The sequence below is a fragment of the Chionomys nivalis genome, chromosome 5, assembly GCF_950005125.1.
Source record: "Chionomys nivalis chromosome 5, mChiNiv1.1, whole genome shotgun sequence".
Classification (NCBI taxonomy): domain Eukaryota; kingdom Metazoa; phylum Chordata; class Mammalia; order Rodentia; family Cricetidae; genus Chionomys; species Chionomys nivalis.
In genome coordinates this window covers 68,733,187-68,760,402 of record NC_080090.1, presented here as the reverse complement: position 1 = coordinate 68,760,402, position 27,216 = coordinate 68,733,187, and the positions used below count along the sequence as shown (strand labels likewise).

Genomic DNA, 27,216 nt, shown 5'->3' with positions numbered 1-27,216 from the left:
AGATAACAAAAAAATACTAAGGTTTCACAGAATACCTATGGTTACATGGGATATATAAACACTCCATACTTATATGTGGAAACTATGCATAGAAACTTCCAGAAACATGTAACTCATGTTTTAAATAACTTTACTTACAATATAATGTCGTGATTGCTTCATTTTAACCTCTTACTATGCCTAATTTATAAAGTAAGATTTATCAGAGGTATAGGGAAAAAATCCATTGGGGATCTTGTAGCATTTCCGAGGGCAACAGGGAACTACTCTACTGAGTAAATGGCATGGTATTTATCCTTTGGCCCAGTGATGCTACTTCTTAGAACCTATCATAAAGAAAGGCCATGGAGAAGACTAGCAAACCTTCAAAAGGCCGTTGTAACCCCTGTACATTCAAGTCTTCTGCTTGATTTTCAACTAGATCTCCATCAACAAAAGCAAACAAGTTCCCACTACAATGAAGTGAAGACGAGAAGCAGCCATATATTCAGATGAGTAACCGGGATACTTTAACACAGCAGAGTCACAGTTGTAAGATGTAATGAGAAAACTCAGATCCCTCACATATACTACAAAGTGTAAAAAGGAATGTATGGAACTACAGGAAGCTACTGTTTTTCTAAGAAGAAAAAAGTCAAAAGTTGTATTACTAAAATAATATAATAAATAAATATGCACTGAACATATATGTATGTGCATATTAATTAGTGTCTTCCATATATACACATGTGTTTATATCCACATCTCAATAGGTATGTACATATATATAAACCTTCGTAATTCTGCCCACTGAAAAAAACAAGCAAGGTAGCAAGAAGTCTTAATATCCAGGCTCTGGTGTGTAAATACCATTTCTCACTAATAAAGATCAAGGTAGGAAAAATGCAACATAAATCTGAAATACCTTGTTGAAACAGAAAGCAATGAATCTGTCAATGACTTCCTACTCTTGTCAAGCAGATTCAGAAACCAACTTAAAGACTCTCCCACTGGAAAAAAAAAAAAAAAAACGTAGAAAGAACTTCAAAAGAAATAGCCATCTGGAGGCTGAAGCAGGAAGATTGCCAATTGGAGGCCAGCCTGGTCTAAAAGCAAGACCCTGTCAAGAAAAAAAAATGTACAAAAATCAATAAATAATCACAGGGGGTTTAAATACAAACTGCATTAAAACCTATGTGTTCATAATGGTATTTACATAAACAATACAATAAAAGTCTACACTGGTCTCGATTGGAGGATATTAGAAAAATCAACTCATTATTTTGAACATTAATTAACAGAGGGAAGGAAACCAATTAATAATCATACTAAATGACATAAACCTCAAAGTAACCAAATGGTTGATATGTTTAATAAGAGAAAAGTTCCAGCTAGAAAGTTCAGATAAAAGGCTAGCATGGGCAGATAGAAGGCTATCCTGATTTTATAACCTGTTCTGCAATGGCAGTGACCCTCAGCAGCTTGAAGGGCCTGGGAATAATTCTATTGTGGAAGGAACAGGTTGACAACAACAAAGCCCACTGAATCATCCATTAGAGCTTGGATTAGTCTCAGTACCTCACTTACTACCCACCAGACCTCAGTCAAGGTCCTTCCTCCTAACTCCTCCCCCAAAGAAGAGGGTGTCTGTGACCACATGTACTGGGACAGGTACCAAACTCCATGTGAGGAGCTACCAGTGTGCAGGAAAACCAGGAAAAAAGAAATGTGAAGACGAAACCAGGAGAGCCACAGAATGCAGAAACCTCACAGGACACGCTGCTGTCTCTTCAGCAAACAAGCTCTAGGGAAGAAAATGAGGATAAAGAGAGAGGAAGCCTATCTACAAAAAACAGACGCATCCCTCAGCTGTGAACATCACTTGGATCCTGCATGTCACAAAGGAAATCACTAGAAAACAGAAAGAGGCAATCAAGAGAATCTGCTCTTGGGATAGCTGATAAAAAAAAGACTTGCTGTTGAAACAAGTTTAGGCTTGATAGTATTATGGTTATATGAAAAAATGGTCCTTATCTTTTAGAAATTGTAACCCAGTAGGTCAAACAAGACAATAACCATGTGTGTAATTACACTTCAAAAAGAAACACAGGTAGGGGGAACAGGCAGAGGAGAGGGCACCATTGGTGAGGAGTAAATCGTTAAAAACCTGACAATGGAGTGAGAGAAATTAATTCTGGTCTCGTAGTCACTACTTGTTACCCACAGACTTTGGTAAAGGCCCTAAGCATGATGCATCTCCATTTTTCCTATTTATAAAGTAGAAGGAAGGGTAAGTGCTACAGCTAGCTACTGCAAACACTGAAGAAGAGAATGTATGCGATCACTCTTACAGTACCTGAGAGCAGAGGGAATACTCAGTACGCATTAGCATCAATTAATACAAGTAGTGCTGCTGTAAGTCAAGATCCCAAGCTGGAAGTGGAGGAAGCTGAAGAGAGTGTGTGAATCAAACCCTTCCCGCTTTATCAGGATGCATTACCCACCTCTACCTCCCATCTCTCTGCAACCAGTCTCTCTGCAACCAGTCTCTCTGTAGGGACTGCAAACAGGAACATCAGACTCTTGGTGGCCTTCCCTACTTACACTACAAATCTTTAATGACATGGCTTCTCACCCTCCACTTCTTCAGAAAAGAGACAATTAACCATCTCTTGTGATAGATAATGTTGCAACTGTGTGGTTAGCCGTAATGGCCATTCATCTGCAGAATGTATTTTTATCCTCTTACAAATCAATACACACACTCAGAAATTCAAAATGATTGAACATTGTGCTGTTTCATCCTCCTTCCAAAACACAGCTCCAATTAGTTACCACCTCACCAGGTTCTGGCGTAGGTTACACAGTGTTAAACTGAGATGTTTGAACAACAAACGAACACGAACTTTAAGCTTTGAATGAGGCATACCCTAGCACATAACCATGGCAAGTTGCCAGCGCTTTTGAAGAGTGAGGAAATACTTGATATTCTTCAATGAAGTAGATATTCCAAGCTCTCTTTAATAAGAGACATCACAAATCCTGAGTAAAGTTCATACGTCTTATTTTACTTCTTCATGCAAGAATTCTGACCAAACACCACCGTGGGATCCCTTCTTTCCCCTCTCTTGCCTAGTCTGCTTGCCTTTTGGGGAACCTCCATTATGCAATTTTCTTCTCTGTCCTTTCTATCACACATCTTGATGGCTGGAGTTTCCTAGAACCCAATGTTCTGTTTTCTCCTAGATATTTTCCCATTTCTCTTTACATATGAGAGGACAATCTCCTACCAAATCACAAAAGCACTACCACATTTCATCCATCCATCCATCCATCCATCCATCCATCCATCCATCCATCCATCCACATATCCACTCAACAAACATGTGCTGTACACCCTACGAAGGACTTTTTTTTTAATAGGGAAGGATCAAAGAGATGCAATCTTGTTCTCATGTGCTTTACCCTTGGGTTGAGGAGTAGCATTAACGTTAATCCAAAAATCATAAAAATAAACATGCAGTTGCAACACTGAGATGACATACGAGGGAGGAGTCGCATGGCGTGGTAAGAAGATAGAAGAGAGGGATTTAACCTTGCCAGGGAAATTACAAAATGATTCCCTAAGAAATGATGACTGAGCTGAGATCAAACCTGTAATTCTATCCCAAGTGCTCTTCGGAAAGCCAGGCCAGAGTTTCAGCTGCCTATTGGGCCTCTCCATCCAAGAGAACAGACATACCTAAAACACAGTAGATTTTAAACTGACGCAGTAACTTTTCCCCTCAATGCTTAGATTTTCATCTCAGAGAGCCTGATCCATTCAGAAAATATTAGCAGTTATCCTTCATTTTCTTTCACCCCGCCCCCCCATTTTACTGGTTCCTTCTGATTCTGTTGTTGTTTTTCATCCTTCTCCAAGACCTCTTCCCCAGGCTTAGGCATTAGCTTAGCTCTCAGCACCCCTGACCAGGCTGCCATTAATACCACGGTTCATTAGTTCTCTCATTGTCCCAGTTAGTTTTTTCTCTACACTTAAGAAATGACCATGCAGAAAAAGAAGTATCTTCCCTCTTTCAGGGACTCTCACTGCTGAGATGCTGGGTAAAAGTCCAAACTCTACAGTGAACTCTACAATGAACTCTACAGTGAATGCTACGCAGTTCATCAGCCTCAGTTTCCAGGCCTCCATCACCTGGACAGAGCAGCCTCACAGATCCACAGCCTCATCACAGAAGCTCTGATGCCCGCAGTGGCCTGCTTCATCTCCCCCTGCTCCCTGACCTGTTTGTCCCAGAATGCCAGTCTCTGAACCGGCCTGAGAGTCAATGAATGAGTAGAGTGGGAAACATAAAAACTGATCAAACTGTAACTTACTGTCCAACCTGAGACCTTTAGTGATGGGGGCTCAGATAGCCATGCTGAGCCATGGGTGTGAACCAAGACTGTTCCCAGGAAACATGGGTGTCCTGTGGGCCTATCTCCCAACTTGAGTGCTTTCTTATCTCAGCTCCCAAAGCAACTTTAGGAATTCACCACAGATCACATGTTCACATGACAACTCTCCTGCTTACCTGGGACCTACCCAAAGCCACGGCCGGGCCTCTGGGTCTCTGTAGCTCCAGCATCTCCCTGGTGCCAGGCACTGAGATGACACAAATCATCATCAACAAAAGCAGATGTTTGTTCAATACATTACTGGAGCAAGTAAGACAGATTAGTTGCCTTCACCTTGGCCAACAACAACACCATCTTTCTCCATCCAGACTAGACTTCCTCATCCAGTTAAGGAGAATTTTAAATAGGAGCACCATTTCGATAAAAAAAAAATCCAAGCTTCACATCAATTACTAGTTGTCAATTAACCAATAACTATTTATGCGACATAATCAACTCTTCTGGCTTGGTAGGCAAGACAGGAGAGCATATAGCTGGAACCAAGAAATTACATAAATGATGATGGGCGGGGGATATAGCTCAGTAGTCGAAAGGCTTGTCTATAACATCCTGGGTTCCATTCGCTGCACTGAAAAAAATTATCTCACCTAAAACCAAAAGTAATAATAAAATATGTGCTACAGGAGTACATGGAAGGCAAAGAACGAACTACTTCTTAGAGAAGAGCGAATTCCTTAGAGCGTGAAGGATTTGAACTCAGAGTTGAGAAATAACTTCGGTCCCAAGAGAAACAGTTAAGAGGGAGACGATCCCATGGCAGGCCTAAGGAAGTCACAAAAGTAAGCAGGTCTGCTTTGGGTGAGCTTTCTCAAAGTGCCACAGGTCTCTAGCATAGAAAACTGAGCATCTGAATCTTCAGGAGACACTAAGCAACTCTGAGAGATTCCTAGATTGTGAATTCCTCCATCAAAGTATCTGTCCGGCATGCACAATGAGGTACATGTTGCTTATTCCCTTATAACCTTCTAATCCTAGCAACGGTTACGTGACTATCTCAGGAAATCACTTTGCTAGAGCTTGCAGACAGAACTGAAGTCACCCCTTAGCATACATGAACCACTCTGCCTCACCTTACTCTACCCAGGGCCTAGGATCTTCTCATGAGGAGCCGTGTGAATCTAAGGCCCCTACCATCCTGGAGACAATGAATGCAGTTCTTTTTCTTAACAACGAAGTTCAAGGAGAGGCTGTCAGGAGAGCAGCTGGGATGTGCACAGCGCCTCTGAGGCTGTTCTGAGACCCACTTCACTTACCACTTACCTCTCTGAGAACAGGTACGAAAATGTCCTCACATTCCAGGGAAACAATGTACTTCTCAGGCAGAAAAAGCCGTAAGTCAGCAGTGAAGTGGAATATATGGGTTTGATGAGGATGTCAAACCACTGCACTATCTGCCACCAGCAAAGAAAGCAAAGAGTGAACAGAGAGGGAATCCTCACTGACGCTGCCCATGGTCTCCCTGACACACCTCCTTCCAAAGGGCTCAATCACCGTACTATCTGTGTCAAAGCTAACTCTCAAGTACAGCTTTTGTAAAAGGCCAGTCCTGCATTAACAGGTCAACGGCTTATATGGCTCTGCTTTTTTTTTCCCGGGGTGTGAGAATCAAACCTAGGACCTCCGACCTGCTAGAAAGGTGCCTTCCCTACCACTGGGCTATATTTCATTTCACTCACTGATGTTATAGTCCTCACCCAAACACCTTTCCCACAGCTCTAGTCTCCCCAATAAGCTCAACATGGACTACAGACTTATAGGTGAAATGGACAACGGCAGGTCTTGCTAGGAAGCTTGGCATAAATGTGATAACCAGGAGCTTATCAAATGCTCATGGAGAACCGCCATGAGCTACCAATTATTATGACTACCAATTATAAAATCCCAACAAACGGGGGGATGTATGGTTCAAGTTACAGCAACGTTTGTTTAGCCAAAGAGAAGAAAAGATCTAAAGAAGATGAAACAAAGTCATTTTACTTGTGCTTAGCAAGGAGAAACTGGTGTGTAATAAAGCCTTTGAACGGGACTATCGCGGGAAGCTGTCAAATGTTTTCCAAGATTTGTTGATCAAATCTTTACAAATAACAATCGTCATCAGGATATTTCCTTTTGCTACTATCCCACAAAGGACCGAACTGCTAAGTGAAGTGACACACGCAAGCGATGCTCCAGTTGTTTTGAAATGGCCTAGGAGCCTTTCACGTCTACAATATAGCAGGGTGGAGTCAAACGTAAAAACAAGTTCCAAAGTTCCCGAGGCTCGAATTCCACCTATCACATGAGGTATACAGCGTATGCCTGTCAGCTCCCGAATTCTGTAAACAACACATCTGTAGAGATGGCGGGAGGCTGTCAGACAGGCAGAGGCAGCTATGTGCTGGAAGAGCTAAGGCTTGATTGGGGGGAGGGGGGTGAGGAGGCGTGGGGCAAAGTAGGAGGCCAGCAGAGGGGCCCTGAGGGCAGAGGGGAGGAGCTGGGTTTGGAAGCCCTTGGGCAGCAGATGGGCTAGAGAAAGTGATTTCCTGGTTCAGAGACTAGGATAGCCCATTCTCACAGGAACCTCTCTTGCAGGTGAGATAAAGTGGTGGAAGGGGCAGCCAGAGGGACCTGGGGGTGGACATCTACGAAACAGGAAAACATGGGAAAGCTCCAGGAAGAACAGGAAAGTGAAAGGGATATTTGGCAGAGGAACTGGAGGTAAGCAAGGCCAGCCCAAGAGAACAGATTTCTCAGAGATCCCCAGGATGCTGGGAGCCTGAGTGAGCTCACTGCACTGGGCAGGGCTCCATATTGCTTTTTCCGGGTTATTTTGGAGGAAGCAGCTGTGGACCAAATACACTGGGAGTCGGGAGTGCTAGAGCTCTCCCGGGACCTCGCTACCAGGAGAGATGCCAGCATAGAAGCCCCTGATTGCTGCCACTGCAGTTGAATGTCCAAGGCGACTACAGACATGAAAGGAAACCGCCAAGAGATGATAAAAAGGAGGTATAGGTGTTGGCTGAGCTCCTCAGACAAAAGGGTGAAGATCACAGGAGAGGAGGATTCATCAGGCAAGGAAATGGTGGCTATTCCAAATTAACATGACCCTAAGTTAGAGCTGCGATTATTTGTTTGAGTATCCTGTTTTCTATATTTACTTCCCCATCAAATAGGTTTCAAAAACTCCACCCTGATACAGAATACACAATCTTAATAAACTATCACACAGATTTATTAAAAAGACTATGTCTGCATCTAATGTATTTCTCCAAGGTTTTAACACATTACAGACCTGAACTAATTAAGTTAATTCCTTTAGTTTGATTACTATCTGAGTGATTTCCAAGTGCAAAGTAGTAGTGCCCTGCCAGCTGCCATGGGGGTTTCTGAGCTGAGACGACAGCCCTGCCTGCCAGCAGTCTGGTCAGGAGCTTGCATTCAGATTAGGGAAATTGTACTCTTTCCCAAGTGTAGGGAACAGAGCAACTTACAACTGAGGGCATACATCTTTCCAGCTACACATTTATAGGAAAGTAAGGATCATATTAATAGTCAGTGACTGCAGACACTGCTATGCATTCATCTCCATGTTTATCCTGTCCTGGTTTACCCCCAAGCGCTCCTCTCATAATTGCATAACCGCAGCATGTCATGTTGTTTCTTACTGCAACTGTAACTTGTAAAATTAAACTTCAGAACTGAGACAGGCTGAATGATTGTCTACTTTAAAAATATGTGTATGTATGATTTACACACCACTTCAGATAAGCTCTTGAATTATGAGTCCTAAAAGTCAAAACTGTCACCATAAAATGCAGTTTTAGTATGACAGTTCTTCCTGCACAAAAGACCTATTCCTGTGTGTGCACGCTCGCACATGCACACACACACGTGAAGTTTTCTAAACAGTATTTTGTACTGTCTGTTACAATCTACTTTTCAGATTTTATTGAGAACAATTTACTTCCCCCACACTATGAAGTGATGTTTAAAGAAGAATCACAAAATAGCTTTAAATTCACATATTTGCTAAAAAAAAAAAAAAAAAAAAAAAAAAAAAACATATTCGTAATATAAAAATGACTTCTACTTGGGTCAGTGACACGCTCATCAGATAAGAGTTCAAGCTATGAAGCCTGACAACCCACATGGTATAGGAAGAAAACTGACTCCTATAAGCTGTCCTCTACCCTCTGCACACACATGGATGTGTGCTCACAAACACACAATAAATAGAAAGGTTACTGAAAATACTTCTGCATACTAACGTAGAGCAGGATCAGAGAAACACCTGAACACCCACCATGTACCCCACACTGTGTGGGGTCTTTGCATCTGGATCATCTCCCATAACCCTCCACTCACTGTGGGGTGGAGTCTCCCCTGTAATCATTTCCAAAACAGTATTTTTGAAAAGATATACTTTTTCATGAAACTAAGTCTAAACCCTCCATTATCAGAGTGGATTCTTATTTACTAGGTGTCTGGGTTGCTTTGCACAGTCAATAGGTTCCTGAAAAGTCGAAGGTGAATGAACTGTTTTGTGGAAATCATTTTCACGTAACATTGCATTGTAAGAATAAACGTGTCAAGCCTCCTCTCTGATTGACAGCCAGCAGGGTGCTGCTCAGAGGGCCGGCTCAGGGGCTCCAGTTCATTTCGGAACACAGCCTCAACCCCACCACTCTCCTGAGTTCAGGATTTCAGAGTTTAGCCAAGAGGCAATCCAGAATTAAACAGTTTAAACCAGTACCCACAGCCAAAGACCTCAGCAACACAGCAGGGGGAGAAATACATTCAGGATACACAAAGCGATGCCACGCCCCCTCCATACTCAATTCTAACAAGCTGAAGGAAAACAAAGCGTTGTATCATAAGACAATGCTAGTCGAGCGATTTTTTTTTCTAACTCACTTTCTTCTTCCAGTTTCCGGCTAGAACTGTCATCATAGTCTCTCCTTCGAGTTACCTTCAAACTAGAGCTAGAAGAAAACTCCAAAGAATACAAAAGCCCAGGCGTTTGTATCTAAATATACCTGCCACAAAAGGTGTTTATATGGCTACCAATTATAAAGATGTGTTCAAACAAAGCCCACTTAGGTCTCTCTGTATAAATCTCCCCTGTATCTCTCTGACTTAAGGGAAGCACAGGGACACTTAGCTTTTGACAACTTCATTGATAAAGAGCATGCAGTAGAAGTGGTCGAACAAGAGCCTTGAGCAAGCCACTCAGACACAACATTGAGCAAAGCCTGCTCAGCGCCAAATCCAATACCGGACAAAAACACCTGCATCCTGGACATGGTACAAGTTGTGAACCATCTTCGTCCTTAGTAGCACGTTTGAGTCAGTCACAACAGGGACCCAATGAATGGAGTTCTTCATCATTCATCTCTTGTGACTCTTCAGGAGATTCAAGTCATTTCTTTTAAGTGTGTGTGTGGTGGTGGTGGTGGTGGTGATGGTGTGTATGTGTGTGAGACGGGGAGGGGGGGGAGAGGGAGTGGGAGGGCAAGAGGGAGAACCCAAGCACATGAAGGATAGAGGACAACCTCAAGGGTCATCTTCAGGAACTTTGACCACCTCCTTTGAGACAAGATCTCATCAAACCACATTACACAGCAATCCATACAAAATGATTAAGGGAGGTAGGCTGGGAAAGTAAATTACTAGCCAAAAAAAACAAAACTGTCAGTTTTTGTTCAGCTTGGAGTGAAAACTTTTAGCCCTGAAGAAGGAAGCTTGAGAACACCGAGATCCGTCTAGAATGAACTTTTTCCAGCTGGAGGATGTGGACACTCTACCGCCCACGTGGACAGAGGGCAAGTGGGGTTTAGGTTCTACACTAGAAGGGGTGTGCATGGAGAGAATATTTTCCACATGAGGAGAGCTAAGCGGCAGAGGTAACTCAGCCCTCCCGACAGTCTCCCCTCCAAGGGGTCCAGAGCACTTCTCCTTGCTTTCCTAGTAGTCCGGCTCTCCGAACCTCGTTCGCACAGCGCCAAACATTAGAAGAGATTACACTTCCATACTGCACTTCTGAGCCCCCAAGAGCTAATGCCAGCCTAGCTTCCAACGCCTTTAAATACACTGGGTTGTTCAATCCCAGGAACCCTTCCTTCCTTGTAGGAAAACAAAAACAGATGATGGAGTCCAGATTAATTTCCAAATCCCATCAACTGGATTTCCAGCCAGACAACAGAGCACATACTCAGGCGATCACGTATGCCATCTGCAGAAGTATGAAAAAAGGGTAGAACCCCCCACCCCCAAATCTACACCTTGGACTTAGCCGAACCTTCTTAACTATCACCCAGTCCCTCCGCCCCTCCCCCCATGTCTGAAGTACTCCAGGCCCACTCCACCCATGTCTGTTTCATCCTGGTACCTAATTCTACCAAACTCAGGTTATTCTCCTTGGGCAGAAAGTAAGCCCATGGCCTTGAATTGGAAGGTGCTCCTTATAACCATGTGTGCAACCAGCTCGACAGTTCCCCACGCTTCTAAAAGGAAAAAAAAAAAGTCCTGCAGGAAATCTGTGGCCAGCCGGCCCCCTCCCAATGTCTGAGTCAGAGTAGAGCGTCTTCAGAGAGCTTCTGGCTGATCAGGGTGTATCACTTTCAGAGCTGCTCAGCAACTGAACTTATGGCTGTCTTCCAGCCACGCAGAACATAAGCTCTATTTTAAAACACTTTTCCCAACTCACATACGATGAAGGTATCTCATAGGTTGACAACTTCCTACTGGAAACAAATCACTTCCCTCTCAAACTGTGCTTGCTAGCTCTCAAGATTAATGCCTGTTCGGCTGTGCATATTTTTCTCTTTGGCCATGCAACTCCATTAGCGAGGAAAGGCACCCCCAAATTTCATCAGCAAGCCTGAGCCATTCATGGCCTTCAGAAGAGGAATGAATGGGCAATGAAAGCTCTTCGGCCTAGAGACTTCTCCCACACAAACATTATATATGGGGGGGGGGATCTCTCTGGAGGGAGGGGGCAGGGTGGATGATAAGGAAGGATATTAAGCAGCTGAGCAAAGGCAGCCCAGGAGCCGCCGCGGCACTTCTCGAACTGCCTGCAGAGGGGAGAAAAAGCTGCTCATGTAATATAACCAAGCACCCTCGGGCTGCCGCGCAAGGGCACGAATAACAAATACACGTAGGAAGGCAAACAGATATACAGAAAACAAGCCACCCCGAAAAGGTCAAAACTTCAGAAATTCCGGGGATCACATCACCCACATAAACGCACCATCAGTGGGAGCGAGAGAAGGGACTTGGAGACTTAGCAAAACATTCTAAATTTGGGTGGTTTTTTTTTCCTTCCCAGCTCCTGTTTGCAAAGTAACAGTGGCTACAGGCAAAGCTAGAGAAGAGCAGGAAGGCTGAGGGCGGCGCGGGGTGCGGGTGGGAAGGGAGGGGTGTCTCACACCAGCCACCCAGGCCTCGATGTGACGAAAGTCGTCAGCAGCCTTAACCGCATCCCAGCCCCTCCACCCAGCAAGCAAGATGCCCCCCCCTGCAGCTCCCCCAGCCTGGCTCCGGTCCCTTGCAGCGTGCAGCCCCGGCAGCCCCGCAGCAGCAGCGGCAGCAGCAGCAGCCCAGCCCGGGCAGAGTGCCGGCAAACGCCAGGATCGTGGCTCCCATCCCTTCGGCAGACACCCCACAGGCCTCCCTCCTCGCCCACCCGGGATGCCCAGCGCGCCGGCGGTGGCTCCCGCTTACCTTGGGCGCTCGCGGGGGGGGGCTGAAGGTGGCAAGCCCCCCGCCCCCCGCCCCTGGCCTCCTCGCCCGTTCTCTTCCTCCCTCTTCCACGTCCTCCTCCTTCCCACAGTGTGGCCGGGGCTCCCCCTCCTCCCCGCCGTCCGGAGTAAAAGCAGAAAGCCCCGGAGCCGGGACCGCGTGAGTGCGTGCGGGAAGGCGGCGTGCGGCCAGCTCTCCAGTCACTGAGCGCGGCGCGCCGCTCGCAACTAAAGTGTGAAAGAAGCGGTGGCCGCGGCGGCCGCGCCACAGAACAGCCCCCCGGGAGTGGGTAGGGAGCGAGCGGGAGCTGGCAGACTCGAGCGAGGAAGGAGGGGACCTCCGCGCCCAGTCGCTCACTCGAGGGGCGGGGGCAGCCAGACACTCCCCCGCCGCCCGGCCCCTCCCCTCCCCGGCTCCCGCGCGCGTCCGGCTCCCCTCCTCCGGGGCGGGGCCTGCGGAGGGCGCGGGGCCGGGCGCGGCGATCCGGGAAGAGGGGCCCGGCTGCCGGGGCTGCGGGGAGGGAGGAGGGTAGACAAGCTGGAGGACGTCTGTCTGCCTGTGTGTGTGCTGTAGGGAGAAGGGGAGCGAGCTGTGTGTGTGTTGCAAGAAGGGAGGACTGCATGTCTCTGTGGCGCGTGTGGGTGCAGCGGGAGGGTGATGTGTGTGTGTGCGTGTGTGTGTGTGTGTGTGTGTGTGTGTGTAGCATGGAGGGCGAGGTGTGTCTGTCTGTGTGATTTCGCGCGCACCCTTGCTGGCGGGAGGGCAGACCCAAATAAGAAAGCTGTGTCTTGTCTGGCCTTCTCGGGGCCTGTCAGTTGGTGGCGTGGGAACCAACGGAGGCTTCACCGGGGAGAGGCAGGAGCAGGCAGGGGCGGGAGGAGGCACGTCTGTCCTGCAGATCCAGAGATCTGGATCCCGAGGGCTGTGCCGGCTCAAAGCTGTCTGTGGAAGGCTGCACCGCCTCGCCCTACCCCTCCCAAGCCGGGCTGGGCTGGCCGCAGCCAAGGCCACGAGGCCCACCTCTGATCGTCCCCACCTTGCCTCGGAGCTGCGGCGCTAGCCAGACGACTGAAGGAAGCGTCTGCGACTTAGTAAAAGCCAAAAGCTGCTGGGGGAAGCTGCGGAAGCCCTGCACTGCTCTCCCCACCCTGCCGAGCCTCCTAGGACAGAAAGGGTGAGACCGCGCCAGCTAAGATACTGACGAGGAACCCAGCAGTAAGATCATCCCCTGCAAACGGGCCAGTTCTTTGTGGACCCCCACAGATCAACCAATTTCCTTCCCTTTCGGGAGGGGTATTTTTCTCCTCATCCCAGGCATACTGGGCATTTGGGCTGCACACTGAATTTGTCTTTCTAGACTGATAGCCTGTGCACGTCTTTTGTGCGGCTTCCCCGCGCTTCACTGCTCCTTCAGGACCTTAGACACGTGAGGAATGCCAGGCCCCCGAGCGAGGACACCCAAGAAAACAATAGGGGTGGAAGATCCTCCCCAGACCTCACCCTTCACACTCACACACAACCGAATCGCTTTTCACATTCAGATGAAATTGGAAGATGATAAAAGACCCAGCTGTGACAGTGATACGGCACTTAATTGAAAAGTAAATTCCAAATCCGGTTTAATGAAATGAGCTGAAAACCCACCCGTTAGTGCTGGAAAATCAGCCTCTTTAGTTTTCAATTCAATTCTTTCTTTTTTTTTTTTTTTCCATTTTGTTCAACTTCAAAGTCTAAATATCACGTTCGCAAGCCCAGCTTGGACTGCATTTTTTTTTTGTTTTATATTTTAGTTTATTTTTCTGGATTGTAGACCAGCCCCTTGAAAGGGAGTGGCAAGGAAAGGAGAGTGCCCCAAAGAAAAATTTGGGGAATTTTTAAGAGCTTTTTCTTTCTGCAAAATGGAGTTGATAGTGGCCTCTTCCTCATAAGAAAATAAATAAGGCAAGAAGAAAATAAACTGAGGAGGCATTTCGAGTAAGACACTTTGTGTCTAACGTAAGAAATAAATAAACAGGAGTGGTCATTTTCAATAACATTAGAAAACATTAACCCCAAATTTAGCATGCTGCTTTTTTTTCTCTTCAGGTTCCTTCTTGAAGTGGGTGGGTATTGCTGCTGAGTTTATCCAAATGTAGCCAACCATTCTCTGGGGTGTTTAGGACATGCCCCAAATCTTCTCTGGCGATAAAATGAAGAAACTACATAACCAAATGTGCAGTTGTATGTGTGTATTTGGAGGACCACGCGGTCTGTTCTCCACCTCCCTCTCCTTCCCTCCTCTGCACAGACCACCCTAGATTGCTGGAGCTCTTTGCTCTAGACCTGTCTTGTACCCTCTTCTGGTCTCAGACAACGGCTGGTACTGGAGACTTTCTGAGCTGAAAGCGCTGAGGACTTGAAATCCTCTGAGGTACCAGAAGGTCGCGGAGCATGCACTCTCATACCTGTCCTGCTCAAAGCCCACCCACTCTGTGGCCTTTTAAGGCTAGCTTGAAAATTAGCGGAGGTATTACATGGTCCGTGTGATTTTGTTGTTTTGAGTGACAGCATCTCTGATAGTCTCCATTTGCCTGGAACTCTCTTCCAACTTCTTCCCAAAAGCTGAGATCTCTGGGATGTGTAACCACACCAGGATGTGAGATTTTATGTTTTTTTTTTTTTAAAAAAACTCAGCTAAATATGAAGGAAATAAAAGTCATAATTCCACCATCCAGAGAGAAGTACTTGGTAAGTGCTTCAAGCATGACTATATTTCTTTCATTTATTTTACTGTTCTTTGGTCAGCACAAGTTTATTAAGCACCTCATTAGGGGACCAGATCATTTATCAGGTCCCAGTTACAATACACCATTAGTGTTATTTGTTCCTCGGAGGAACTATTCGTTTGACTTTCGCGGATGGGAACTCATTGTTAAATGTCCATACTGACCACAGGCAATCTAGTTTCACAGGGTATGAAGCATTTACAATTTTGAGTCATTTTTAAGAAGGATTTTAAAAATCCTTCGGAAGAGTCCACATACATGGAGATTATATGTAAGTCTCATGCAGATTTTAATAAGCTAACCCATTGGTAGTGGAATTTTTATAGAAATTAACCTCTTTGGTAAACATTACTTCAAAGTACATACCAATTCCTCCTTTTTCATGGCGCCTCTAGACACCTACCTCATCTCCCCTTACCCACAACTGGGTGAGATGAGCATAGAGAGCACCATCACCTTGTCACATCTAGCCATCGTGGTGACAGCGAGGAAGAACACCCAGTAGAAGGAGGAAGCAGAAAGGATTACCACGAGGGACTGGAGGGAAATGTGCTACTAACCTCACAGAGCAGTCATACCTGCAGAACTTCTCGGCCTGGGCCTAGGGAGACTGCTCAGCAGTTTGAAATGGTGATCTGGCAGAGGGTCCAGGTTCGGTTCCTAATATACACAAGGTGGCTCACAACCACCTACACACACACACACACACACACACACACACACACACACACATACATCCAGTTCCAGGGGATTCTATCACCCTCTTCTGGTACCAGGTATACACATATATGATGCAAATACATTCATGCAGGCAAAACGCAAATTCTCAGAAAATAAAAATAATTTTTTAAAAACCTTCTTATACCAGGCATAGTGTTGACCACCTTTAATCCGGGCCGGCTCTCAGGAGACAGAAGGAGTTGGATCTCTGTGGGTTTAAGGACAGCCTAGTTTACATAGCAACATATAGTTCAACCAGGACTATATAGGCCCTGTCTCAAAAATAAATAAACAACAACAAAAAACAACTGCTTGGGCAGCCCAATCTACTAGATGTTTCATTGCCAACTAACTTCTCTACTGATACATGGTTACTAAGATAAAGATACAGACTGACATAAAAAAGGATGAAATATCCACCTGGCATCACTCTGTTGCTCTCCCACATCACCAGAATAGCTAAATTCCAACACTATAAATATAACTTTCCAGAAAATGGCCTTTTGCCCAGAAAAGCTACATTTTAATCCTCAAGGATAGGGTCAGATGATAAATGCAAGGAAAAGCACCCACTGCTCAAGGCAACCTCAGATCAATCTCAGGGTCAACATAAAAAGCCAGATGGCTATGATCCCACAACAACTACCTTCAGAAGACAGGAAAGCCAGTGGAAGCTCCCGTGCCAGTAGGCAGCAGAAACAAGAGAGACGCTGCCTCAAAATAAAACAGAGGGCTTTGCCTTCGAGCCTGATGACTTGAGTTTGGTCCCAGAAACTCAGGTAGTGGAAGGAGAGAACCGTCATCTTCTAACTTCCTTGGGAAAGCTGTGTCATATGCATGTACACATAAATAAATACAAATAAATAAACAATGGGAAGAGAGAATTGACTTTTGCAAGCTGACATCTAATCTCAGCCCATACATGAACACACACACAAATATATAAATGAATCTTTTTAAGAACGTCTTCAAAGACACAATTATCATCGTCCTATTTTTTCCTGCTCCTAAAGCTTTGAATATTTAGCTTCATAAAACCACTCATATAGAGCTGGGCGGTGGTGGCGCACGCCTTTAATCCCAGCACTCGGGAGGCAGAGGCAGGCGGATCTCTGTGAGTTCGAGACCAGCCTGGTCTACAGAGCTAGTTCCAGGACAGGCTCCAAAGCCACAGAGAAACCCTGTCTCGAAAAAACCTCATATAATACATCTTCTTCAATTTCTTTCTTATTTTTAAATAAATATGTACCATGGACTGTGTGATGAATTTCAAAATTTGTATATTGAACTCAGCTCCTGCTGGGATGACATTAGGAGATAGGGCCTTTGGGAGGCGGTTGGACCAAGATGAGGTCTTCAAGGCGGGCTGCTGATGCTCATGATGGGATGGTACCCTGATGAGAGCAATTAGGTGTTCTGCTCTCTGTCCTGCGATCATAGAGGGGCACAGCAAGAAGGCACTCATTCGAGCCCCGGGAAGGTTCCTACCAAAATCCTGACCATACTGGTGTCATGATCTTGGAATTGAACCCCCAAACAATAAGAAGTTAATTTTTGCCATTTAAGTCACCCAGTCTATGATGTCTTGCTACGGTACACTGAACTATGACATACACATTCCCTTTACCTTTGGATATAGAAAACCGAGAGGAATGTGTGAGTTGAAGAAGATAGAAATACAATGTTCTGCTCTTCTAGAGCTCTTCTCATTACACGGAATGGATTTTATGTGATTTAGTTTCAAGAGGTTTTCCAATACAGTTATTTTTTTTCTGAATAATCAGAGGTAGGTAGCTTTGGCCTGCTAATCCAAACACAAATGGCCCTCAAATGTCCTGACATTTGCCCTACTCATTTTTGCTCCGTGTTGTACAGTAAGCCTTGATCACGCGCTGTGTGTCACGTGCGTGGTGTGTAATTCATAGTGACCGTGACCCAATTCACTGCACCCTCCCCTCGCCACCGACAGGTGCTAATGTTTTCCACCTCCCCACGAAGATGCAAAGGCAGAGTTCCAGGAAGTGGAGGGAAGAAGTCATAAAATGGCCCAGTCTTACTATTTTCATGCCTGAGTCCACACTTGAAGAAACATATTTTCTTTTCCTTCTGGTCTACTTTTCTGCCTCATTTTTATTTGTCTTTCAAAGCCAAATTCAGACTCCTAAGTCAAAGAAAAGAAAGTTCCATCTGAGTAATTGCCACCCTTAAAATATCATCCAGTGTCCCCTTCCCCGCTTGCTGAATTGTACAGCTTTGCTCTCCTGGGGGCCTTTCACACACATCTTTTATCGTATTAGGTCTCACGGTCAAAATCAGCAGCTAGAGTCTTGAGAATGTGGCTAGGGTATAAAATTTATACACACGGGTAAAGTGCCCTGTGTACAGTTGCAGATTGGGAGCTGTTTGTGTGTTTTGATTGAAATGCATGAGGTGAAGGACTCACAGTTCCCTCGTGGCTCCAAGTTAAATCAGACAGAGTAGAGTTTAAAGTCAGTGCCAACAACTTGTTAATGGCTCTCTAATTGGCCTTTCAACAATGTGTGAATTACTCTGAGTAACCTGCTCTTCTAGATCTGAAAATTATAGCTCTTATATTTATTTTTCCTTGCATTTCTCCTTAGGGTATATATTTTCTTTTATCTTGTTTTTGCAAGTTGGGTGGGTAGACCAAAATATCTGTACTTGAAGCCAGGAGTTTCAGAGCTGTAATCAGGATGGAGACTGGGAAAGGGTGATGATGTGAAATGCAGGAGGACCGCCCTGAACTCCCAGGACTGTCTGCTTCCTCCCTTTTTTGCTTCATAGCTTTTGCTTTGTTCAGATGGTGGGGGCTAGTGAGGTTAGTCTTCCAGCATGGAGCCCCTTTCTCCCTGGTTACATAGGTCTGCGCTTCTCTCTTGAGTCTGACATGAAATCCCTAGATGGCCAAGTCATTTGGTCCTTGCAAATCTTTGCTGAGTGACGGCCCTGCTCCCATTCTACTTGTGCAAATAGCACTGCTGTTTCACAGGCTGATCTCATGCTCCAGGCTACTGAACTCTGTAGGCAGGCTGTGTGATCCCACAATGCTCTGGCTCAGTGCACCCTTAAGGAGGCTCTGGGGGATTTACTCATGAAGTTGGTGTTCCTCTCCTTAGCCGCAACAGCAAATGCCAGCATTCAAAAAGTGAAGCAATTGTGACACAGCCCCAAGACTGTAAGATAAAGAAGAGAAATTGGGAGAGAAGAACAGAAACAAGAATATATATATATATATATATATATATATCCATCTCTTTGAAAATGCCCTCTCTTTTCTCCACTCTGTTCCAGAAATTGGAAGCAGACAAGATCTCCAGGCAAAAGAAAAGTTGGGAGCATGGGGGTGGGGGTGGGGTGATAGAAGGGGAGACGGGGAGAGAGAAGGGAGAAGGGGAGTGTTGGGGAGAGCTTGGGGGAGTGGGATGGTTGAGATGGAGGAAGGACAGATATGGGAGCAGGGAGGAAGATATCTTAATTAAGGGAGGCATTGTGGGGTTGGCAAGAGGCTGGACTCTAGAGGGGGTTCCAGATGTCCACATGGATGTCCGCAGCTATGACCCTGGGCAGTGGAGGAGAGGGTGCCGGAACTGGCCTTGTCCCGTAGTCAGACTGATGACTATCCTGAATATCACCATAGAACCTTCGTCCGGTGACAGATGGAGATAGAGACAGAGTCCCACATTGGAGCACTGGACTGAGCTCCCAAGGTCCAGTTGAAGAGCAGAAGACTATGAGCAAGGAAGTCAGGACCATGAGGGGATGATCCATCCACTGAGACAGTGTGCCTGATCTAATGGGAGCTCACCAAATCCAGCTGGAATGGGACTGAATGAACGTGGGATCAAACTGAACCCTCTAAATGTGGTTGACAATTGGGGCAGACTGAGAAGCCAATGATAATAGCACTGGGATTTGTCTCTACTGCATGTACTGGCTTTTTGGGATCTTAGTCTATTTGGATGTTCACCTTCCTAGGCCTGGATGGAGGGGGGAGGGCCTTGGACTTCCCACAGGGCAGGGTACCCTGCCCTCTCTTAGGACTAAAGGGGGAGGGGAAGAGGGTGAGTGGGTTAGTGGGAGGGAAGTGGGTGGAGGGGAGGAAGTGGAAAATTTGATTCCTAGTATTAATAAAGTAGTAAAAAAAGAAAAAATTAAAAAAATAAAATAAGAAATAAATAAGAGGAAGATCGCTACAATCGTACTCACGCAATGAAACAAAGCCCAAGCTAGGTAAGTCAGTCGCACTGGTTCTGATGGTGAGAACAGATTTGTGATACAGTTCTGTATTATGTTTTCTTTTTGACGATTTTTAGAAATTATACTTTAAATGCATATTATTTGTATAATTAATGGAATTTTTATAATTAATGGAATTCTTGACAGTGCTAGTTCCTCATTGCATACATTGTGCATTCACTCCGTGCATCCAGCTCCTTCTACCAAGGACCAATCCCCTCCCTGGTATCTACTCAAGGACCATGTCCCCAGCGTCTTCCCAGTGTCTACACGTTCCTCTTAATTTTTCTGTGTTCTCCTGTTCTCTTGTTCTTCCTCACATCTAGTAACCAGTATTTGCTTCATGTTTCTAGGAGCTTGACTTTTTGATTCTTAAATGAGTAAGAACACATGGCGGTTGTTTTCTGTGTCTGGCTTGTTTCTCTTAACAAAGTGACCCCCCAGTTCTATCCACAATACTTTGTGGCTGAGTAGTATTCCACTGTATAAACACACCGCGTTCTCTTTAACCTTTCATCCAGCGAAGGGAAGGGCATCTGGATCTGATTCCATATTTCAGCTATTGTGAACAGTGCTTGCAAAATTGTTCAGACACAATTCCTGAGAACCTGACCGTTTAAGACCTAATGGAAAATATTGCTACCATAGAAAAATCAACAAAGTATTGTTTTCTGGTTCTTTCTGAAAGGAAAAAGAAAGAAATTGAGAAATCTCAAAGCAAGATTTCAAAATGTTCTTGAGTATTGGTATGTGTAAGGTAATTTCTAAATTCTCCTAATTCACATCTCAGCTCTTGAAAGCCTCCACCAACATCACGGAGTAACCACTGTTCACTCTGTCTGCTAGGTATGAAAGTCAAGGAACCCAACAGCTAAGTACGTAGGCCCCGCACAACGTCGTTCAGACGATGAACGTGTTGAGACTCGGTCCTAGAAAGGACTTTTCACCACCTCCCCATACCGTTGTACCTGCCAAGCTAGTGTGAAAACACAGCAAAGAGCAACTCTCATGTCGGGAATCTGCTAAATGGGCGGGCGTCTTCAGTACGCTCCCCAGCATCTCCTGTGAGGTACCAGGACGAAAAGAGGGGCTTGCTACTCTAGGACGGTGGAGCTGCTGGCCGACAGGGATTTCTTCTGCCTTTAGCCAGGAGACCATGAAGCAAAGTTGGAGATTATAGCGCAAAGGCAACTAGCGGGCTTGACGCAAGACAACAACCGTATGCTTCAGCACTCCGTTTACTTAAGCCTGTCCTCCTTGGTCCTGAATAACTGTTGGTGAAAACTAGTCTTAGCTTTTTCAAAATGCTAGATGTCAATGGCAAGTAAAGTCTAAACACAAGCAGTTTAAATGCTCTCAACATTTTAACTGGAGGTACAATTGAGTATCTCCAGTTACTGGAGGTACAATTGAGTCAGTGGCAGAACTCTTGCCTATGGTGCAGAAGGCCCTGCTATCAGTACCCAATGCAGCAAAACCAAACAAACAAGTAAATAAATAAGATGATTCAGCAGCTTAGAGTGGTGGTTTTATTTCCTTCTTCCCTCCTTGTTTAGTTCTACAACCCCAATCCAAGCTCAATCTCTTACATCCTAGATTTGAACCTAGTTTTTTTTTCTTTTTTTTTTTTTTTTCTGAATCTGATTTCCCATAAGCCTTCCTGTTGGCATGTTCTCTCTACAGCATGGACATTCTATTGCTGCGTTCTCCTGGGCTGATGCACCAAAACACCTATTCATGTGGTAGGAAGAACCACCGCAGGCCAAAGGAATGTCCTATACAAGCCCAGCCTGCCTGGTGAAGCAAGTTTATTTGCATTACTTACAGGCACATGGTTGACTCAGGCAGCTGCATTATCAAAAAAGCATTCCCCAGCATGGTGACAACTCACAAAAGTTGTGTGGCTGGAGTTCCCTGCACACTATGCAGGAAGCTACATACCAAAGTCTCATCTGTCCCACAACTGCTTACTGCTTGTGAAGCCTGTAAGTTTATGGAGGTTCCGTGTCTTGGAAATTGTGTGGGGGCTTTTTTTCTCTCCTTTCCATCCTAGAGGAAACTGCTACATAATCTTAGTTTAAAAACTCTAGCTCATTGAAGAGTCTAGAAGGAAGGGCCAGTCGGGCACATGAATCCTCCCATATATTGGTCCGTACCTGCTTTTCCAGACTGGTCCTCATTTCCAAGTGCTGACAGGTTCCCATCCACATTGTGAAGTTTTCTCCCCTTGAGCCGTTTTGTGCATCCTGTCTATGTAGACCACTCAGACTCCTGGAGAACACTCAGATCTCAGAGCTGCCTCTCAGTCAATCCTCTTGTCCTGTCGCCTGTGTGGTCATGGGTAAGCCACCTTGACCTCTCTTAACCAAGAGATCTTGTGTGTGTGTGTGTGTGTGTGAGAGAGAGAGAGAGAGAGAGAGAGAGAGAGAGAGAGCACTTGTGCGTGCACACAGAGACAAGAGAAGGAAAGACACCAGGGTCCTTTCTATCACTCTCTTCCTTTCTCTCTTTAGACAAGAGTCTCACTGAACCTGGAGCGAGACTGAGTGAGCCAGTCCTAGTGACCCTCCAATCTCCATGGCATTATAGGTGCAATGCAACTACATGTGACTTGTGACTTTTAAGGTGGGTTCTGGGTGTTCGAATTCAAGTCCTCATTCTTGTGTATCAAGTTCTCGTACCCATTGAGCCATTGCTCCTGCCTCAAGTTCCTCCCCTGCTACAGTGATCACACTGCAGAGAGCGAAGACCAATTTGTGCATCCTTAGGTTAAGCTCTACTCTTTATGGTCTGGATTCAGTGCAGGGTTTTCAGGGAATTCATCTTTGGTCTCCCTTGTCTGAGCTGAGCTCTTCTTCCCTCACCTCTCCTGAAGAATCATTGGCTGTAAGACTTTCTACAGCACTCTCCTTCTTAAAGTTTCAAGATAAATATAAAAAAAAGACTTTGAAATGTGCATTCCTTACACTAGTTAATCCATTTTTACTATTATAAAGCATATGCAGATTTTTTTGTTTTTGTTTTTGTTTTTGTTTTTCGAGACAGGGTTTCTCTGTGGTTTGGGAGCCTGTCCTGGAACTAGCTCTTGTAGACCAGGCTGGTCTTGAACTCACAGAGATCCGCCTGCCTCTGCCTCCCGAGTGCTGGGATTAAAGGCGTGTGCCACCATCGCCCAGCTATAAAGCATATGCAGATTTTTTTTTAAAGTCATATGGTTCAGTGGCCTTTGATATATTCACGAGGCTACATAGTCATCACTGCTACTAATTCTAGTATGTTCTGGCCAACACGTTTTCAACATCTGTGTGTCTTAACAGAGGCTTTTATTCTTTGCTTTTTAAACTCCCACTTCTGGTGGATGTGAAATGTCACTTATTGTGGCTTTTCTCATTTACCTAATGACAAATCATATTGGGCCTTTTCATCTGTTCCACCTTTGAAGCCTGCTTGTAGTTTTACAGTAGCCATTGTGGCAGCCAGCACTGGGTTTCCTTTGAAATTTCCTACACAAGTGTTTGCACTGAGCTGAGTGGCGGGGTTCCCACGTGATAACTGAATCAGTTTCTTTCTCATACCCACTGGGTACCCTTGAATAAAGTGACCATAAAAGGGAAGGCAGAGAACAAAGAACGTGTGAAACAGGCACAGGACTGTAAGCCCAGCACTTGGGAGTTGGTTGGAGGCGGGATGATCAGGAAGTCAAAATCACCCTCGGCTTCACAGAGTTCAGAACCAGCCTCTGCCATGTGAACCCCTGAGTCAAACAAGTGAACAGCAGCAAATGACAAAATAGTATAGGAGGACGAATACAGGAACCTTAAAAAATGGAGGAAATGAAGAACAGGAAGGAAAGAGCGGAGGGAGGGAGAGAGGGAGGAAGGACCGATGGACATACAATATTCTGAGAGGACTCAAGAGCTATGCTGAATAATATTTTCAGCTCTTGACAATGTCCTGGCATTTTTACTAATAAACTGCTTTTTTTCATTTCTCCCCATGGTTATTTTGGCACAATCAATAAGGTAATATTGCATTAATTATTATTATCATTACTATTATTTTTGTTGTTATTTGAGTCAGGATCCTATTATGCATCCCCAGCTGACCTGGAACTGGCTATATAGACCAGGGCAGTCTCGAACTCACAGTAGTCTCCCTGCTGCTGCTTCCTGCATGCTGGGAATTAAAGGCGCAGCCGCAATATTTTACCAAGGAACTATTATTTTAAAATTATTTCTTCTCAGTTTTTAAATAAGAAAAATAATTAAACATCATGAAGCAATTTCTTCCTCATGAAGGTAGTTGGCGCACAAAAGCCTAATTCCCCCATGCTGCTTTGAAAATCTACTTTCAAAGGAATTAAAACAATAGGGGCAATTCTGGAAAGTTCTCTTAGACACTCAACTCAGGTGCTGCTATATTAAAGAATACTTGTTAGACACTTTTTGATGAAGCAGGGCTCACTTTAAAGAAAAGAATGGGAGCCCTAAATTCAGTACTTGCAAACAAAAGATCTGAGAAGCAGAAGAAAGGGGTGTGCAGTGGACACTCGCTGTGGAAGAGGAGTGTGCAGTGGACACTCACTGTGTAAGAGAGGAGTGTGCAGTGGACATTCACTGTGTAAGAGAGGAATGTGCAGTGGACACTCACTGTATAGGAGAGGAGTGTGCAGTGGACACTCACTGTATAGGAGAGGAGTGCGCAGTGGACACTCACTGTGTAAGAGAGGAGTGTGCAGTGGACGCTCACTGTGTAAGAGAGGAGTGTGCAGTGGACACTCACTGTGTAGGAGAGGTGTGTGCAGTGGACACTCACTGTGTAAGAGAGGAGTGCGCAGTGGACACTCACTGTGTAGGAGAAGAGTGTGCAGTGGATACTCACTGTGGGGAGGGGTGTTCAGTGGATACTTACTGTGGGAGAGAGGGGTGTGCAGTGGACACTCACTGCAGGGAGGGGTGTGCAGTGGACACTTACTGCGGGAGAGAGGGGTGTGCAGTGGACACTCACTGCGGGAGAGAGGGGTGCAGTGAATACTCACTGCAGGAGAGAGGGGTGTGCAGTGGACACTCACTGCAGGAGAGAGGGGTGTGCAGTGGATACTCACTGAGATAAAGAAGGGGTGTGCAGTGGACATCCACTGTGGGAGATAGGTGTGCAGTGGGTACTCACTGGACAGTGGCTTAAAGGCTGGAGAGATTAGAGCTACAGTAGTCAGGGAGGTAGGAAGAGGAATTTACCAATTCCTTGAGAATCCACCAGCTACAAAACCCAGAGTGCCAAAGTGCAGCCTCCATTAGTGCTAGGACTGCGGTCACAACAGAATGTGGAAAGAGAGTGTCTAGCCCAGCTCAACTGGGGTCACTCTCAGTAGCTCAGCGAGGACGTCCCCACTGCCAGGACTGCCCGCCTCCCTTAGACATCCCGTTGGATTGCCAGGCATACCCCCTCATTTGATGAACCAATCTCATCGGAAATGTATGGTGTTCAAGTAGGTTTATTTATTTTTTAAATGTAAGAAATAGCAGCTTATGGTGGCGCACGCCTTTAATCCCAGCACTCGGGAGGCACAGGCAGGCGGATCTCTGTGAGTTCGAGACCAGCCTGGTCTACAGAGCTAGTTCCAGGACAGGCTCCAAAGCCACAGAGAAACCCTGTCTCGAAAAACCAAAAAAAAAAAAAAAAAAAAAAAAAAAAAAAAAAAAAGCAGCTTAATCATCATTGCTTGAGTCAGAGGGATCCAGAAGAATTACTGTAATTACTTTCTGAAGCATAATGGGAAACAGAAACTTTCTGGAAAGGCAAGATCAGAAATCTCAGAATGGCCAAGCCTCACAAGAACCAACGCAAAGGAAGCTGGGAAGATCCAGCCCAGCACTGACGTGGGTGCTTGCAGTCAGCGTTAATCTGCCCCTCACCACACTCCCACACCCCGTAACACCGCATACTACTGCAAATGAAATATCAAAATCATCCCAATTTATGAAATAAATTAAAAAAACACCATTCGTGAGCTTACGTGTAAGCTTTACTGGCTGTAAAAATTCATTTTGCAACACCACGTGACAGCCCACAGAGACTGAGACCTGCAGTACTCGGTAAAGCGGAAATGCGAATGCGCGTCTGCACGTAGCAAAACTGAGTCAGCTCCATTATCTGATGCAACCAAACTAGGAACGAACAGCAGGCTACCTGTGACAAAGGTGGAGAGGGAAAGACTAGGTCACATGGCGACAATTGTTGGAACAAGCTGGCCATAAGTGAAATAAATAAAATAAAAAAAATTAATGCTTACTTTTAGCAAAACATAAAATTAAATTCCAGTTGGATGATGACATATTTAAACGTGAAAAGTAAAGCACTTCTGTTGTCATTTTAGTAGAAGATCAAAACAGGAGAAATCTTTCCATGATGTAAAACCAGGCCAGCATTTCCTAAGAAGAGACCATGAACGAAACAAGAAGACTTCTAGATTTGAATGTCTGAAATAGTTAAATATCTCAAAACATCATAAATGAAATAATAAATGACACACTTGAGTAATATTTGCAATCCATCTGATAAATAAATGTTAGTTTTCTTAATATGTAAAGTGTACTTTAAATGAAAAAGATACTTTTCAACAGAAAATTGATCCAAGATATGAAGAAATAACTCAAAATGAAGGAAATAGATTATTAAGAATATAAGTGAAAAAGTTCAATGTTGCGAGTTTGAAGAGCGCATGCGTGCGCTGGCTCCCTCCTTTTGGCTCCTCGGCCATCAGTGAGGCAGCATGGGTCACCAGCAGCTGTACTGGAGTCACCCGCGGAAGTTTGGCCAGGGATCCCACTCCTGCCGCGTCTGCTCAAACCGCCACGGTCTGATTCGGAAATACGGGCTGAACATGTGCTGCCCAGTGTTTCCAGCAGTACCCGAAGGACGTCGGCTTCATTAGGTTGGACTAAGCGACCTTCAAGACTCTACCCAGTGGAAAAGATCAATGCCAGTCTTTGTTCATAAGAATAAAAAAAGTGAAGACCTTCAAAAAAAAAGTTCAATGTTGGTAGTAATTAAAATACACCAAATATTATTTTCTCTCTATTTGTGAATGATTTTTTAAAATTATTGTCTGTGGAGTTGATACTTAGAAGTCCAGTTACTTTCTTCTCTTGGTGACAAAGTAATGGATGGATATATGATTAAAAGCAATGGAAGAGTTATGGCCTTACTTTTAACAGTTATTCATTTTGTAGGAACTTCCCATAAGGAAACGACCAAAGACCTTCACTAGGACGCATTTGTTTAAGGGCTTGGCGATGATAAGGAGTGTTCGTGA

General features: G+C 45.1%; 1 protein-coding gene and 1 pseudogene across 1 annotated transcript in view; one reads left to right on the top strand and one right to left on the bottom strand.

Moving 5' to 3' along the window:
- The window catches only part of C5H1orf21 (chromosome 5 C1orf21 homolog), a 205,019-nt gene extending 192,500 nt beyond the window's left edge, over window positions 1-12,519 (bottom strand). Inside the window, exon 1 of the mRNA XM_057769664.1 lies at window positions 12,142-12,519. The gene's annotated coding sequence lies outside the window, so the exon portion shown is untranslated. The remainder of the gene's footprint in view (window positions 1-12,141) is intronic.
- A 14,152-nt stretch (window positions 12,520-26,671) lies between these two features.
- On the top strand, window positions 26,672-26,845 carry LOC130875134 (40S ribosomal protein S29-like; annotated as a pseudogene).
- Window positions 26,846-27,216: the final 371 nt, after the last annotated feature.